Source organism: Bos indicus, chromosome 17 (genome assembly GCF_029378745.1).
Source record: "Bos indicus isolate NIAB-ARS_2022 breed Sahiwal x Tharparkar chromosome 17, NIAB-ARS_B.indTharparkar_mat_pri_1.0, whole genome shotgun sequence".
Lineage (NCBI taxonomy): Eukaryota > Metazoa > Chordata > Mammalia > Artiodactyla > Bovidae > Bos > Bos indicus.
This window is the reverse complement of record NC_091776.1, coordinates 42,355,260-42,373,609: the sequence shown is the minus strand read 5'-3', so window position 1 is coordinate 42,373,609 and position 18,350 is coordinate 42,355,260. Positions and strand designations below refer to the sequence as shown.

Below are 18,350 nucleotides of genomic sequence, written 5' to 3'. Positions count from 1 at the left end.
TATTGACCTTTATGCCAGCTTTTACACTCTCCTCTTTCACCCTCATGAAGAGGCTCCTAAGTGCTTCTTCACTTTCTGCCATTAGAGTGGTATCATTTTTGTATCTGAGGTTGTTGCTATTTCTCCAGCAATACTGATTATAGTATGTGAATTCACTCAGCCTGCCATTTCATATGATGCACTCTGCATATAAATTAAATAAACAGGGTGACAATAACAGGCTTGTCGTATTCCTTTCCTATTTTTGAACCTGTCAGTTGTTCCATGTAAGGTTCTGTTGCTTCTTGACCAGAATACAGGTTTCTCAGGAGACAGGTAAAGTGGTCTAGTATTCTCATCTCTCAGAATTTTCCACAGTTGTGATCCATACAGTCAAAGGCTTTAGGGCACACAATGAAGCAGAAGTAGATATTTTTCCAGAATTCCGTTGCTTTCTCTGTGATTCAGCAAATGCTGGAAATTTCATCTCTGGTTCCTCTGCCTTTTCTAAATCCAGCTTGAACATCTGGAAGTTCACGGTTCGTGTACTGCTGAAGCCTAGCTTGAAGGATTTTGACCTTAACCTTACTGGCATGTGAAATAACTGCAACTGTTTGGCAGTTTGAACATTCTTTGTCACTGCCCTTTAGAATTGGAATGAAAACAGACCTTTATCAGTCCTGTGGCCACTGCTGAGTTTTCCAAATTTGCTGACATATTGAGTGCAGCACTTTACCAGCATTATCCTTTAGGATTTTAAATAGCTCAGCTGGATTAGCATCACCTCCACTAGCTTTGTTCATAGAAATGCTTCTAAGGCCCACCTGACTTCCAGGCTCTAGGTGAGTGACCACACCATCATGGTTATCTTGGTCATTAAGGCCTTTTTTCTTTTTTTCTTCCATATATACTTGCCTCCTCTTCTTCATCTCTTTTGCCTCTCTTAGGTCCTTCTTATCTCTGTACTGTACAGTGTCCATCCTTGCATGAAAGGTTCCCTTGATATCTCAATTTTCTTCAAGAGATCTCTAGCCTTTCCCATTCTAGTTTTCCTCTACTTCTATGCAATATTCATTTAAGGTCTTCTTATCTCTCCTTGATATTCTCTGGACCTCTGCATTCAGTTGGGTGTATCTTTCCCTTTCTCCCTTAACTTTTGCTTCTCTTCTTTCCTCAGCTATTTGTAAAGCTTTCTCAGACAACAACTTTGCCTTCCTGCATTTCTTTTTCTTTGAGATGGTTTTGGTCACTGCCTCCTGTACAATAAGGAAACTCTATTCATAGTTCTTCAGGCACTCTGTCTACCAGATCTAATCCCTTGAATCTATTCATCACCTCCACTGTATAATCATAAGGGATTTGATTTAGGTCATAACTGAATGACCTAATGGTTTTCCCTACTTTATTCAATTTAAGCCTGAATTTTGCAATAAGGAGATCATGATATGAGCCACAGTCAGCTTTGGGTCTTGTTTTTGCTGACTGTATAGAACTTCTCCATCTTGGGCTGCAAAGGATATAATCAATCTCATTTCAGTATTGAACATTTGGTGATATCTATGTGTAGAGTTCGGAGAAGGCAATGGCACCCCACTCCAGCACTCCTGCCTGGAAAATCCCATGGACAGAGGAGCCTGGTGGGCTGCAGTCCATGGGGTTGCGAAGAGTCAGACATGACTGAGCGACTTCACTTTCACTTTTCATTTTCATGCACTGGAGAAGGAAATGGCAACCCACTCCAGTGTTCTTGCCTGGAGAATCCCAGGGACGGGGGAGCCTGGTGGGCTGCCGTCTATGGGGTCGCACAGAGTCGGACACGACTGAAGCGACTTAGCAGCAGCAGCAGCATGTGTAGAGTTGGCTCTTGTGTTGGAAAAGGGTGTTTGCCATGAACAGAGTGTTCTATTGACAAAACTCTGTTAGCCTTTGCCCGGCTTCATTTTGCACTCCAAGGCCAAACCTGCCTATTACTCCAGGTATCTCTTGACTTCCTACTTTTGCATTCCAACCCCCAAGATGATGGTGGAATATAACTCAATCATAAAAAGGAATAAAACTGAGTCATTTGTAGACATGTAGATGGACCTAGAGATTGCCATACAGAGTAAAGCAAGGCAAACTATTATCTTATTTTAAGGAAAGCTGGCTTCACAAATCTTATTTTCTCACTTATCTCCTTACAAAGTAAAAAAGGGAAACTAGAAATTCAGTACAAAAAAGTACATGTACCTTTTTCTACATCCAAGAAATCCCTAACCTTCCTATATGACCCCCACATTTCATAATCTTAATTTGACTAAAGAATTTATTGGGATAGATAAAGGAGGTTATCAAAGAATTTAAGTAAAAGTCATCTGAACCTCCCCCACTGAAGAGGAAGTGATTCTTGAGGAGGAAACCAGACAACCCAGAGGACAGCCTGGTCCCAGGTCCTCAGGAGCATCCTGGCCCGTCCTGCATCGCCCTCTCTCCCCAGCTCCACACATAACAACCCTCAGGCAGTTGCCTACCTGGGCTCTGTCCTCCAGGGGAATTAAGAAGGATGGAAGCAAAGCTGAGGACCAGGGAGAAGGCCCCCAAGGATGTGTCCCAGTCCCTGGATAACAGGCACTGAAATGCTATCAGGACCCAAAGGAGGTTCAGTCAGCTGTAACTGCTGTAGTCACCAGAATACAACAGGATAGAGTGTGGATAGAGTCACGGCAACCCACTCCAGGATTCTTGCCTGGAGAATCCCCATGGACAGAGGAGCCTGGTGGATTTCAGTCCACGGGGTCACAAAGAGTCGGACATGACTGAGTGACTAAGCACAACACCTATGTGAAACTTAACTGGAGTTTCAAAATACCTTAGTTCTCTAAAAACAGAACTAGTCTTATTAATGTATCAGTCTATGGTAAACTCGCCTGTTTGAAGGTGCATCACACAGGCAACCAGGCCACCTTGTCATCTCACCTAAACCTTGTCTCCTTTGTCCCCTGTAACAATTCTGTGAAATGGATACTGTCATCATCTCTGCAGATGGAAACCACTGAGGCTATGGATAGAATACTAAAATGGTAGATGAGGTTTTGAGCACTGAAGAGTCTGGCTTCAAATTCTATACTCTCTCCAAACTTCTGCCGTACCTCAAGAAAAATGTCAAGAAAAATGTGTCAAGATAATTTAGAAGTTAGCTTAAATCACCAGACTTCAATATAAAAGAAAAACCAAACCATCTGAGAAAGTATATTTTGAGAGTACATAAATCCTACTTCAGAAAATCTTAACGGGACGGGAAACTAACATTCTCACACCACACACACACACACACACTCACATGTACCCAACCCTGTAGTCTGTCCTATGGATGGAGACAAATCCTATGTATTTTGTGCTATGGATGGGCTTAGATCTGCCTAAGAACTTTTTTCTGGCCCAACTAAAATGAAAACTGTAATTTAAAAACTTTTTCTACTGCATTTCTGGTCCTAGAAGCATATGGCATGGTAGATGGTTCTTCACTTTGGGAAAAAGTACAAAGAATCCTGTCCTTTGTGCCAAGGGTGTCAGAGCCCAGAGGGTGGAGATTAAAAGTTAAATTTCTCTGCATAATGAAATCCACACATTTGTAACTTTAGAGAGACAGAAGTGGAGATGGAAGATGAGACGTAATAGACAATGGGCCCCTCAAATCAGAACACGACTAGAAGCTGGGTAAAGAATGAGACAGCCAATACCACAATCCCCTTGAGAGAAGTGGCCAAGATAAGGTCAGATTCCTAAGCAATTGTAAGCTGTTTCTCCCAATGTCAGGTTGAGCCCACCTTCCTGATTTATCTCTGAGACTGCAGTAAGATTTGTAAGATCTATCAATGTTGTCCTGGTAATGAAGCAGGAAGCTGACCCATGTGAGCGGAACTACAGAAGGTAGTATGGCCAGGAGGGAAGGAGTGAGGACCAGGGATCCAGTCACCCACGACCAGGAATTCAGAGCAGCAGACAGTCCAAGAATAAGGACTCAACCCTGATCTCCAAAATACCAAGAATCATGGTGAACTTCCGGTAACCAACAGGATGGGGCGTGTTTGGGTGTTAAGAGACTGTGATGCCAGGCTTCTGGAGAATTAGGTAGGAACTTTCAAAAAGAAGAGGGGGTGGGGAAGGAAGGAAGGAAGAAAATAAAAATTCACAATGAACCATGACTTCCAAGGTGGCTTAGTGGTAAAGAGTCTGCCTGCCAGTGCAGGAGACACAAAAGACACAGGTTCAAGCCCTGAATCAGGAAGATCCCCTAGAGGAGGAAATGTACCCCCCCACATCCCCCTAGAGGAGGAAATGCTTCAGTATTCTTGCTGGGAAATCCCAGGGACAGAGGAGCCTGGCGGGCTACAATCCATGGGGTCACAAGAGAGTCAGACATGGTTTAATGACAAAACAACAACATACTGAACCAGAGGTTTGTTCCCCTGGGTGATTGAGTTGAGGGACAGAAAGACATTTCCAGTGTGATGCCTGAAGTTTTGAACTTGAAATGACTATCTGAACTGAGTGACCTTACATCTTCGATCAAAGAACAATCAGTATTATAACCCACATAGTTCAACCCTCCAATCTTATAAAAGGGGAGTGATTTCCAAGGAAGTCAACACCCACCAACATTTTACAAATTTTCACTGACAATCATCCTGCATCCCAGTCCAAGGTGCTTGCTTCTCTCTTCACAACTCATTTTTGGAAGCTTTTCATAAAAATTTTAACTTAGGAAAAAGATTCGCAGTCTACTTATAAATATATACACACACATATATATGTATGTGTGTGTGTACATGTATATAAAACTTAAAACTCTGTTATTAAAAGGGGTACAGATAACTATTTATACTGATTTGAGTATCCATAGTTAATATTTCTAATTTTTCGCTCTTATATGTATGCTGTTATCTCAAAATCTTCCCTCCTGAGCAACTCACTTCACACACACACACCCTCACATACACATGTGCTTGAAAACCTCAGTACAGTGATAACAACAACGGCCATTGATGTAACAACCTGCTGTGTGTGTGTATAGTCAATCTTTGCAACCCCATGGACTGTACCCCACCACGGTCCTATGTCCATGGGATTTTTCTAAATAAGAATACTGTAGTAGATTGCCATTTCCTACTCCAGGGGATCTTCCCAAGCCAGGGACTGTACTCCTGTTTCTGCTAACTGTGCTAATAATAGGTATACAGACAATCGTAATGGATGTGGCCTAGACCTAGCCCTCAACGAGCTTCAGCCTAGTGGGAAACAAAAAATGAAAATCAGTGTACTGTGCTATTTAGAAATATACAGTAGAGTGTCCATAGGCTTGTACCCACATCACAAGGATTCATCTTTTCAACGGCGGAGAGAGTGCCTGTGTGTGTTTCTGATTCCTGGTTCAATTCTTATATAAAGTATGTACTCAGTTAAACTGTTCACTGGTGCTGGACATTGAAAAAGGACTGTTCTGTTTCCCCTCTAATCTGGAAAATTCATTTTATCCATTCTGTGTGTAATATTAGGGGCCTAGGCTACCACACTAAAGAAAATGTACCCAGGGCTGTTCTTCTGGAAATGTCAATAGACTAGAAATAATAATAAGTATCTAGCATCTGACACCATGTGGTGTGAGGAGTGTCACTGTGACAATAAGAGGAACAGCGGAGGCTGGAGTGAGGAAGTGGTCTGAACTTCGGAAGGCTGTCCATAAAGCAGGGCATGGAGGACCAAGGCTCATGTTTATAGGCAGAGGTGTGGGTGGAGCCAGCTCACTCGAGAAGGTGGAAGGAATGTTCACATGGGAAGATGAGGGGGAAAGACTTGAGCATCCTCATGGACTGGTGTTGGGAAAAGATGCTGGTGGAGGGGAGGGATGGGAAGAAGGGTCAAGAGAAAAGATGAGCGGAGGAATGGGTAAGAGAAAGCATTGAGGCCACTGTGGCAGCGAGGACACACCAGGCCACTGCATCCTCCCCAACCACGTTCAGGTCCATGCCTTCTCCTGCTGAAAGCAGTCCTAAGTGCCCTACCCACCCACTGTCTCATCTCCGAACAGAAGCCAGGTGATTCTTTTAAATATAAATCAGATCATTTTATTCCCCTGGAAACTTTCCAGTGGTTTCTCATCAGGCTTAAGAGATCATCCAAGCTCCTTATCCTGACCAGTGAGGCTGAACAGCATGATGGAACCTCTGTGCCAACTTTCCAGCTGGATCTCCCAGCTCCTCACTAGATATATTAATATAAATGTAACATATACATTAATTATAATTTATATATTAATAATCTAATATATACATTAATATAAATATACATACTCCTTGGAAGGAAAGTTATGACCAACCTAGATAGTATATTCAAAAGCAGAGTCATTACTTTGTCGACAAGGTCCGTCTAGTCAAGGCTATGGTTTTTCCTGTGGTCATGTATGGATGTGAGAGTTGGACTATGAAGAAAGCTGAACGCCGAAGAATTGATGCTTTTGAACTGTGGTGTTGGAGAAGACTCTTGAGAGTCCCTTGGACTCAAGGAGATCCAACCAGTCCATTCTAAAGGAGATTGGTTCTGGGTGTTCTTTGGAAGGAATGATGCTAAAGCTGAAACTCCAGTACTTTGGCCACCTCATGCGAAGTTGACTCATTGGAAAAAACTCCGATGCTGGGAGGGATTGGGGGCAGGAGGAGAAGGGGATGACAGAGGATGAGATGGCTGGATGGCATCACCGACTCAATGGACGTGAGTTTGAGCGAACTCCGGGAGTTGGTGACGGACAGGGAGGCCTGGCGTGCTGCGATTCATGAGGTCACAAAGAGTCGGATACGACTGAGTGACTGAACTGAACTGAACTGAATACAAATAAAGAATGCAGGATATATTTACTAATATATATAGTCAAATTAATAGAATCAGAAAGTAGTGCACCAATAAATGCCAGGGGCTGGGGAAGGGAAGTAGGATCGGGAGGGGGAATGGGGAAGTATGTTTAACAGGGACATAGTTTCAGTTTAGAAAAGTGAAAAACTCAGGAAATGGATGATGGTGAATGTCACAAAACAATATGAATGTACTTGGTGCCACTGGGCTTCCATGGTGGCTCAGTGGTAAAGAATCCACATGCCAAGCAGGAGACACAGGTTCGAACCCTGGGTCAGGAAGATCCCCTTGTGAAGGAAATGGCAACCTACTCCAGTATTCTTGCCTGGGAAATCCAATGAACAGAGGAGTCTGACAGACTACAGTCCATGGGGTCACAAAAGAGTCTGATACAACTTAGCAACTAAACAACAACAACTTTGTGTCACTAAACTGTACAGATAAATATGGTTAAAATAGTGTGCTTTATGTTTTCTGACTTTTACCACAATAAAAAACAGTTTTTAATTAAAAATAAATAAATAAACTCAAAATGGATTAAAGACCCAAATGTAAGGCCAGATACTATAAACTCCTAGAGGAAAACATAGGCAGAACACTCTATGATATAAATCAGAGATATCTTTTTCAATCCACCTCTAAGAGTAACGAAAATAAAAACAAAATGGAAAACAAAATAAGACAGTGAAACAGTCTCATTACAGAAACAACTTCCCACCAGTGAAGAACTCATTCTGATGATCCTCTGGGTGTCAAAATATTTTACTACCAAAGCTGGAATTAATAAATAAGTCTCCCAGGGTGTAGATAGAGATTTATTCACATTACCCCTTAATATTTAGGTGCAAACATAATCGTGGCTTTGGACCATGAACTTTAAATCATTGTAACTGGCCTCAAACACATTTTTGTTAATCAAAATAGGAAATTACAATCAACACCTTTTGCCAACAAGAAATAAGTTGATTCCTGTAGCATAAAAATCCACGTTTCAGGATACCACAAACTCTTGGACAGCATTTTCTGCCTCCTTCTAGTTGTGGGAGTGTGTTCCCTGCTGTTGTCTAGAAGCTTGAAGAAGCGGTAATCAGTTGGTGATGGGGTCAGGTGAATATGGCGATGAGGCAAAACTTCAGAGTCTTTAACTTTTGAAGCACTGATTGTGCAATGTCCTGTCCAGTGTTGTCGTGAAGAAAAGCTGGGCCCTTTCTGTTGACCAATACCATTGAATCGATTTGCTGAGCATACTTCTCAGATGTAATGGTTTCACCGGGATTCAGAAAGCTGTGGTGGATTAGACCAGCAGCAGACCACCCAACAGCGACCATGACCTTTTTCTGGTGCAAGTTTAACTTTGGGAAATGCTTTGGAGCTTCTTCTCAGTCCAATCACTCTGCTGGTTGTTACTGGTCGTATTATAAAACCTACTTTTCATGGCATGTTACAATCTGATAAAGAAATGGTTCTTCGGTGTTGCGTAGAATAAGAGAAGACGACACCTCAAAATGACGATTTTTTTTTTTTTTTTAATTTGCAATCAGCTCAAAGAGGACGTTAAATGTGTTCTAAGTCTAAGGTCTATTACAACTTTCATCATGGAAATTTGCAAAAAGTGTGCATCTCTGGATCAAGGAATTACAAATATTCAATAGAGGCATAATAAATTATTATAATACATCATCAGTGGTAATTTCTTAATTTCATCAAATAGTACTCTTAGAAAAGAAACACAGAAATACCATCTGAACCCCATGCTTATAATAACATGCTTATAATATACTAACAAATAACATACACAATAAATATATAAAATAAGTAACTGGTACCATCTCCCATAGCAAGGTTTACCCATTTTATTTTCCTTAATCATGGCTTAAGTTAAAGCCAGTCCTGGGACTTCCTTGGTGGTGCAGCAGTTACGAATCTGCCTTGCAATGCAGGGTGTGTGGATTCAATCCCTTATCAGGGAACTAAGATCCCACATCCAGCAGAGCAACTAAGCCTACAGGCCTCAGCTACTGAGCCTGCTTGTCACAACCACAATGAAGATCCCGTGTGCTGCAATGAAGGCTTGATGCAGACAAATAAATCAACAAATAAAATAAATATTTTTTAAAAAGTTAGTCCAGAAGAGTGGCACCTATTAGCAATGAAGTGTCAAACTGAGGCTTCAATTTCCTAGCTTTTTACATACAAAAGCCCCAAAGAATGGCTTAAGGATTGTAGTAATATTGTATATTAGACATGAGTTCCAGACCACTGTTACCTGTTTGGACATTGTAAAACTTCTGTTTAAAGTATCCAAAAACACATTTATCCCGTTGGTTTTTGAAGTAATTATGTTGGCCAAAAGAGCTACAGAGTAATTAATTTCTTCTTTATGTAAGACACAAATCTATGAGAAAATTAACATATATTCACAATCAGATATAATTAACTCATTATGTCTGCATCTCACATCCACCCATAATTATGGTAAACTATTGAAAAATCTTTTAATGGTTTAGTATAATTACAGACCAGCTAGTTATATACCAGCTAGACCTAATGAATATTATTTCAAATCTATGGATCAAACCCTGCAAGCCTTAAAAAAAAAAAGCTAAGTAAACTAGCTCAAAAATGATACAGAGAAAGTAAAAGCAAACTATTCAATTTTATTCAGTGAATAGATTTGGAAAATCAGGCCTGGATGTGGTTACTAATTATTTTTAAATACTTTTAATTACTAGCACTAAAGGGAAATACTGCGGAAGACAATTAACTTGTAAATAAACAAAGAAGTTTCAATGAAAACTCAAAAGCCATTTTCTTCAAGCCATCTTTTTAAATGAAATATAAAAGCAAAGATTCCTTTTCCAAATTCCACTCAACAACATTAGAAGGACCAACAACTGCTAGCAGTTTCTTTTCAAATGACCTATAAAACTCTTGAAAATGGGCCATGCACCTTCCAGCAGGCACAGCATCTAATAAGTCAGCAAGTATTTAGTCATCATTTACTAACACATGCAAGGAATAGGGGACAAAAAGATTAAAAAAAATTCTTCAGCTCATGGTCTGGAGAACATACAGGGCAGAAAACAAGCAAACACAGATGCTGGGGGTGGTTACAGAGGCCAATGGGAAGACAGGAGGCTGTTTTCGGTGGGGGAGCGAGTAAGAAAGAAAAGATGCACAGTGTGGAATGGCTGATGCCTACTCCTAAAAAGAAATATGGCCCCTCACTCCCCTAAGGACTGCTACATGAGTTGAAATATTATTCTTTCCAGGGTCTCCTTAATATGCATCCCCACAGTCAAGCATACTGGCCTAAATGCACAGAAGAGGCACTCAGTAAACCTGGGCAAAATGAATAGCCAATTTCTGGTCTCCACAAAGCTGGGTCATACAAAAGTTTAAAACTTCATTCCGTGCAGTCAAGTGTCTATTCAGGAACAGCTGAAAGGTTTTAACCTACAACCACATTCTTGAAATCAGGCCCTTTTTCTATGTGTAAACTCATTACCTCCTCCATCAATCATTTACAGACTGCCTGCAATACACAGAGCATCCTTTTGCTGCTGGTGTGCTGACAGAAAAATACCCTGCTCTTAATCTCACCAGGAAGAAAAACAATCTTTAATACATTTTATCTAAAATAACAAGAAAAATATCAGAGAGTCATGTGTGCTACACAGAGAATTAAAATGACGTGATGTCATAGAAATGGGGTGAGTTCACTGGTGGCCTCAGGTGTCTCGGTATATCAGATTCAGATACTAGTATCCCCAGAAGTGGACACTGGGACAAGGATTTAGGTGCAAAATGTTTATTTGGGACGTGGAAGAAACATCAGTGGGAGAGTGCGGACTGAGACCAGGAAATCAAGGAGCCAACAGAAGTTCCTTATCAGGCCAGTCACCATTATGAGCAGCATCAATTAATTCCTAGTGATAATTTTCTGGGCAAACCGTGAGACCATGTGAACATGTACACACTTTGTAGTTTCCCAGTACTGAAGGATAGGGAGCTGGGGTATTCATATACTAAGTCCTATGAATCAGTGGTTGCGAGCCAATGGGGAGAGAGGTCAACTTCTTGGCATCTTCCATCCTTCTGGGCAGTAAGGGAGGCTCAAGTGAGTTGCAGGTGCCACTGGTGTACAGGAAGGTTGAGCTGGCAGGCAGTCCCATGGACCAGATGTGTGTGCTAGTGTCTAGATGGAAAGAAGGATTCAGGGTGAAAGATTCCCAGACAGAAGGAACTTCCAGAACAGGCTCTAGCTTAGAATACTCATTCAAGGTCACCCAATAGAATGTCTGGAGCAAAGTGGGTGAGTTAATATATAAAATCAGACCACAGAGAGCTCTGGATGCCAGAGCAAAGTGTCTGGGAGACACTGGTGGGAATATGGGCTCAACAGGATTTTATGTGCATTCTATACACACACACACACACACACACACATACACACACACACACTTACAGGCTTCCCTGATGGCTCAAATGGTAACGAATCTGTCTGCAATGTGAGAAACCCAAGTGCAATCCCTGGGTTGGGAATATCCCCTGCAAAAGGGAATGGCAACTCGCTCCAGTATTCTTGCCTTGAGAATTCCATGGACAGAGGAACCTGGTGGACTACAATCCCTGGGGCCCCAAAGAGTCAGACACGATTGAGTGAGTAACACACACACACATATTTGTTCTTTTTCAAATTGAAAGAAGACATATATTTGTTCTTTTTCAGATTAAAAGAACACATATATTTGTTCTTTTTCAGATTATTTTTCATTATGTGTTCAGTTGTTGAAGTTGTGTCTGACTCTTTGCGACCCCATGGACTATAGCCCACCGCTGTGGGCTCCTCTGTCCATGGGCTTTTCCAGGCAAGAATACTGTAGTGGGCTGCCATCTTCTTCTCCAATTTTTCATTATAGATTATTACAAGATATTGAGTATAGTTCCCTGTGCTATACAGTAGGTCCTTGTTATCTATCTATTCTATACATAGTACTGTGTACATTGTCTGTTCATCTTAACCTCCTAATTTATCCCTCCCCTCCCCTTTCCTCTTTGGCAACCATAAATTCGCTTCTGTCTCTGAGTCTGTTTGGTTTTGTAAATAAGTTCATTTATTTTTCAGATTCCCCATATGAGTGATATCATAGATTTGTCTTTGTCTGGATTACTTTGCTTGGTATGATAATCTCTAGATCCATCCATGTTCCTGCAAATGGCATTATTTTGTTCTTTTTTTTTTTTTTTGGCTAAGTAGTATTCCGTTGTATAAACGTACCATATCCTCTCTATACATCCATCTGTAATGTGTATTTTCAAAAGATGACTCTGGTGCAAATTGATAGTGGAGCCCTGAGCAAAAGCAGGAAAGTCAGGATGCTGGGGAGGATAAGTCATGGTTGGGCAGATGTGTGCACACAAGGGTGAGAGAGAGGCAAGATCAAAAACTCTGCAAGCTTTCTTCTTTAGCAACTTTGTATATGGTAGTGTCAGTGCCACCATTTACTAAGAAGGAAGAAGACTAGAGAAGTACATTTGAGAAAAACAACGAAGAGATCATTTCATTCAAGTTCAAGTTAAGATGCCTATGAGATATTTGCAGATGGATTAAAAAAAAGACAAGTTTGAAGTCAGAGAAAAATCAGAACTAGAGATAAATATGAGAGTAATCTACATACATGCAGCATACGAAGTCAAGAGATTAGGTAAAGAAGAAATGGGTTCCAAAATAGACTGTTAGCTTTCAAATATTAATTTCACGTCGATCATCTTCTATTTTACCTGTTAAATGTACCTCAGTAGTCACAGCCGACTCATTCTATCATTCATTCATTCAGTATTATTGAATAGATAATTCCCCTGAAATCATCACAACATTGTAAAACAACTATATCTCAATTAAAACAGATTTACTGAATATAAAAGAGACATTTGGCATCATGCTAGTAACTGTAAGAAATTTAAATATATCATATATTAATCCTCATTCTTAAGAGCTAAAGGTCTACAAACCCTTCAAGATTAAAGATTGAGCACAGAAATGGTCCTAAGAGAGACACACGGAAAGGACCATGGAAATTCAAGAGAAAGAATTGCTTCCACCTGGCAAAATCGTAATAAAAGGTTTTGACTGAAAAGGTAGCATTTAAGCTGGTGTTTAAAGCCTTTCCAAATTTGTAGAATTTGCTCTGTAAACATATACAAAGTGGATGTATTTCAAAAGCTAGAGATTTAAAGAACCACAGAGATGGAACATTGGAGACAGCATAATTCTGGAGTTCATTAAATAACTCAATTTGCTAAATGATAAAATATATGAATGAGATACAGGTGGTGAATATTTCTAGAATACAGGTTTGTCATATTCATGTCTAAAATATTCCAGGTAAGTCACTTTCTATGGTGTCAAATATATATATTTGGTCAGGTTTAAGGGGAAAAAATTAAGTCATAATTTCTTCTCACTTTCATTTTATAGACTATTATTTTCCATTATTCGCACATACGATGAACAATCATTAGCCACTTAGAAATTCACTTCTCACTTACATTGTTCATTTCACTTATACAGTTCCTATATTGTACATAACAACAGCACCTTTTCCATCGATCTATCTGACTTTATCATTAAAGACTGAAAATATATATATTAAAATTGGATCTGTAAGGTGGGATTACTAATTACTGGTCAGTATAAAGGGAAAGGAAAAGGCCTGAGTTGGGTAAGAAGAAGATGAAGCAGGCCGAGAACAGTGACATACAGGGGACTTGCTGGTAGGAAGAGGTCCTGAGGCCCCAGTGATGCATGGAGTGGAGAGGGTGCGTGGACCACAGAAAGGATATCGCCCCTTCCATGCTCAGCACTCAGCTCTAGACAGCCTTCATTTTAGACCCACCAGTTCAGCTTGTTTTTGCCTCTATTTAAGAGACCATGAGAAATATCCTTTTATGGTGGCATTTGAAGACTTCTTAGCTCACAGCTTCCCCGAAACAAAAAAGTAGCCATAAAGGACTTTCTGAAAAACACTGCACACAAGAGATGTCACATTTCCTTATACTGCTTGTTGTAAGAATAAAGTTTATAATCACTGAAGAAGCAAGTGTTTATCCCTATGGTGGGTCTCAAGAGGACGATCAAGCTAACAATACAAGATTGCATGTATAGGAAAGTGAAACCAAATAACAAACAGAAAACACAACAGGCAAAGAAGAGATAAACTCAAAGAACAGCATGGCATCTTTGCGAAAGAAAGATCAGTAGAAACAACTGCAATAAATGAATTCATGAGGGGCAGCTCAGGATGGGTGTGGGGGGCTAGAAGCGAGTGACAAAGGAGAAATGACACCCCTGCCTGGATCAGGCCCTAAGACCCTCAACAACTTGGAAACCTTTTGTTAAAAAACTGTGCCAGTGACAATTTGCAAGAAGATACAACATACAAATTAGTCAACCTTTACAGAAAACTACTGAATGGTAATAATAATGCTATGGACATGATGTGTTAATTCAATATTAAATTCTGTGTACTTTCAAAGAAAAGTTATGAATATAATCTGCTTGACATTTAGAAATTATGAAAAATAATATATTCTATGTCCTGAGCTATCTAGGTAAGATATTGGTTGGGGAGGAAAGAAGAGAAAGGAAAGAAAGAGGAGAAAAAGTAAATCTATCCCATAAAAATTATTTTTATAGTTCATAAAACCAATTTTTCATAGTAAAAAAGGGAAATAAAATATAGAACTACTCTCTAGCTAAAAAACAAAATTGAATTTGCCCCCAGGTATGTGGACATGTCATTTTTTTACATGTAATTGTAAATTCTTCCAGCCTTCCGGAAAGCATCAAAATACAACCAAATGACCCAAAGAGACATTATCTTTCCTCCTCCTCCTCCTGCAATGAATGATTTACTGTTCAACAAGGGTTAACTCAGGTCAGCTTAAGAAAAAAAAAGTGGGGGGAGCTGGTGCTCAAACTTTACAGAGAGCAGAATGAAAAATATTCCCTAGTTATTTACCCTTCAGTGACTTACAGATACAAGCCACAGTTGATAACATTTTTAAATACTTGGGTTCACATCAAGTTACCTCTCCTACTTTCAAATGGCCCTTTCAAGATATCAGTGCTGACAGGCCAGAGCTTGCAGGGTCCTGCCCAGAAGGCCCACCCAAGTAGAATGTTGAAAAAAATCGTCTGCTCACAGATGGTAATACACCAGATGCTGGAAAACACCAAGTGGGTTGCCATTTGAGTTTTGATCTAAACTAAATGAGCTGGGTTGCTAACTAGATTAATCTGTCATTAGACTCACCTTTCTAACCTCCAGAAAAGCACATTTTCATTTATAACTCGCCTGAATGCCTTTGTGGGAAGACCAAGTAACGTATATACAACATATGCAAATATGTCTTAAAATTGCATGTTCAAAAACAGATTTAAAGAAAAAAAAAATTCTGTTTAGCTCACACTTATTGCCATATGACTTTTCCAGGCAGACACGTGGAGAAAGAATTTCAGGCAAGGGGAAGAGCATGTGCAAAACTATGCAAAAATCTTCACATTTGGGGAATTGAAAGGCTTTCAGAAAAGCTGGGACTTTAGGTAGCAGAGGTGAATGAATGGCTAAAAGCAATAAGGTGCTTGAGCTTGATCCATGAAGGATTTGTAAAATAAGAAACCCTATTATTAGATTTTTCAGGGGAGAGGTGATAACGTACAGAATGAATTGTTTACATTATCTTAAAAGATACTTTCTCTAAGTAGGGCATTACCACCAAAGTCATATAATTGTAAACAAAAATGCAATCTCATTATAAAGCTGAGACTCCTGGTAAGAAAGGCCACAATGAAGAATCTAGGTTCATGTGTTTATTACACACGAAATTCAGCCTGGCTTCTCTTCCCTTCCCACATTATTACTGATGCTAATTTCCCTGCCCAGTAATTCCATAAATGATGTTAACTTTCTTTATTTGCTACCTATGAATGAGCAAAATCGTTCTGAATAGACCAAACTGACAAGAATCCTGAGAGCAAAGGATGTGACAGCCTCCGAATTCTGACCTGTAGAACATGAAACCCAGAGGTCCAACTCAGCTCCCCAGCAGGCATGCACGCTTCTGTATTAGGAATAACACAGCACAGATTTCCTCTAATGAAAGCATTTTTGTGTTACCTTCCCTAAAGTAACAGAGACCTTCTGAACAGATAGCTGCACAGTGACAATGAGAAGATTGTTAAGAGGGTCTATCAGCTAGGGGACAAGAGTATTCTGTTTCCACTGGAAAGAACACTTACAGGCCAAGATCCAACAAAGGCTTAAGTGGCCTGGGATCACGTCATCTCCCTGGTCAGTGCATCACAGGACAGCCCCTGGGCAGGCGTGCTGGGAGGAGGAGTGGCAGAGAGCTCATCTTTCCTTACTGTCCAGGAAACACAACCCAGGGGACTTCTGAAGACCTCACACATCCACCGTGGCTCACAGCTGGGACCAGGGCAGGGACAGAGGCTCCCATCCCAGGAAGCCCTGGACCACCCAGACATTAGCTATGTTAACCATCCTCTTAAACTGAAGTGGAGATATTTATTCAGAATTATGGTTTATACTTACAGTGGAACGTATCTTTGTGTGGATTTTAAACATCACATTTATGGAAGGATTTTTTTTTTTTTAATCTACATCTGCTGAACAGAAAACTCTCAGGTATTTACTTTTATTTTAGGAGTGTCTTTCCTTTGAAAATTGTTCATACATTCTTCCTAAAAAGTATACTGTGGCAACATTTAAAAAACACACAATACCTGGTCATGACATTTATAAGATGAGTTGGCTTTCAAATAGCTCTACATTTCAGAAAATGTCAAAATAGGAGTGAGGAGAGCTCTCTATATACCAACGTAATGCCAATCTAATCCATTATTAGGAACTTCTAATACACTAAAGACTCTACTCTGATCAACAGTCTGTCTGTATTCATCTCCTTCTCACATTTACTACAGTTTATACTTCTAAGGGCAACACTGAAAAATTTTTATGAATGAATGCACTCAGGTTTAGCTTTCTGATATCCAGGCAGGTATATTTACTCTATCTAGTTAAAGGAAGTCAACCTACAAATGCTACTCTGTATTTGTGCTCAAAGTGGGAACAAAAAAAGAGTGGGGAGGGAGTTAATATTTAATACCAATCACCGGTGGAGCCAGACACACTTTTGAGAATCCAACTGTTAAGTCCTCCATAACGTCTCAGAGTCTGAGTTGTCTCACCTCAACCAAAATGTCAGCAAACACACAGGTTTGTCTAGAGATCCTGATGAAAAAAGTGAGGGAACTCCTGGCTACAGCAGACACTGGGAGATTTTGGCCGTACATTCCACTCATATAACGAAATACTGCTCAGCTTTTCACACTCATTGGCAAGCACTACGGTAGAGTCTCACTGTTTTTGGAATCTATGTTTTCTAATGTTCAACTGGCTAAAAGTTATCTGTTAGCATGAAATTGACATGTGGAACAAATGTCATCATCTGGGGTCCAGCAGACATATAGTCCCCAAGGCCCAGGTTCAGCTGGTGTCCAACAAGGGGCACTTGTCGGTTGGTTTCAGTCCCATCCTGCGAACAAGTTTCCTTTCCTCTTCATGTTCCTCATTTTTGTGATTTTGGGGAGATTTCAATGTTTTCAAGAGCCCCACACTGGTGCTGAAGTGCTGACTTTGTGATGACTCTTATGGGTGTGAGGTAAGCTTTGTTCAGACATGAATTATATGCCATTGGCTATGGGTTCAATTGTCATGAATCAAAAATAGAGAAAAATGAGTTGTCTTTAAACAGACACACATAAAACCAAGTTGTGACCAAGGGCTCATGGGAACCTCATCCTACATTTCCCCTAGGAGTAATGGTTGGGTATTCACTATTTTACGTCTGCAATGATTTTACAAAACATAGTTACCACAGAAAATAATAACTGGTGTCATGTATACACAAGATCTTATGTTAAGCAACAGGAATACACCATTTAAAAACATAGCCCTGGGAATTCCCTGGCAGTCAGTGGTTAGGACTCCATGCTTCCACTGCAGGGGGCGTGGGTTCAATCCCCAGTCAGGGAACTAAGCTGCTGCATGCCACGTGGACCAGTCAAAAATAAAACAAATCACACACACAAAAAAAGAAAGAAAAGAAAGAAAAAACACAGACCCTTGCAATCAAGGAAAGTAAAAAGTAAGAAGTACATACTTCTTTTTTTTTTTTAATACTTCTTAAAACATTAAAATATAAACAAAATTTATGTCATTCTTTTCTGAACTATGTAAAATTAACAAATGGGGCTTCCCTGGTGTCTCAAGGAAATATCTACCTGCCAATGAAGGAGATATGGGTTTAATCCCTAGATCAGGAAGATACCCTGGAGAAGAAAATGGCAACCCACTCCAGTATTCTTGCCTGGAAAATCCCATGGACAGAGGAGCCTAGCA

The 18,350-nt window shown here is 40.2% G+C and overlaps 1 protein-coding gene and 1 long non-coding RNA gene across 3 annotated transcripts in view; both read right to left on the bottom strand.

Annotated features, from left to right (window-relative positions):
* PDGFC (platelet derived growth factor C) overlaps nucleotides 1-18,350 on the bottom strand; it is a 252,731-nt gene that overhangs the window by 187,301 nt on the left and 47,080 nt on the right. The gene's annotated exons all lie outside the window — the stretch shown is intronic.
* The window catches only part of LOC139176714 (uncharacterized), a 99,816-nt gene that overhangs the window by 44,985 nt on the left and 36,481 nt on the right, over nucleotides 1-18,350 (bottom strand). The window contains exon 2 of the long non-coding RNA XR_011561127.1: nucleotides 1-18,350. This exon is cut by the window's left edge and continues 44,985 nt beyond it; it is cut by the window's right edge and continues 15,254 nt beyond it. This is a non-coding gene — a long non-coding RNA (uncharacterized lncRNA).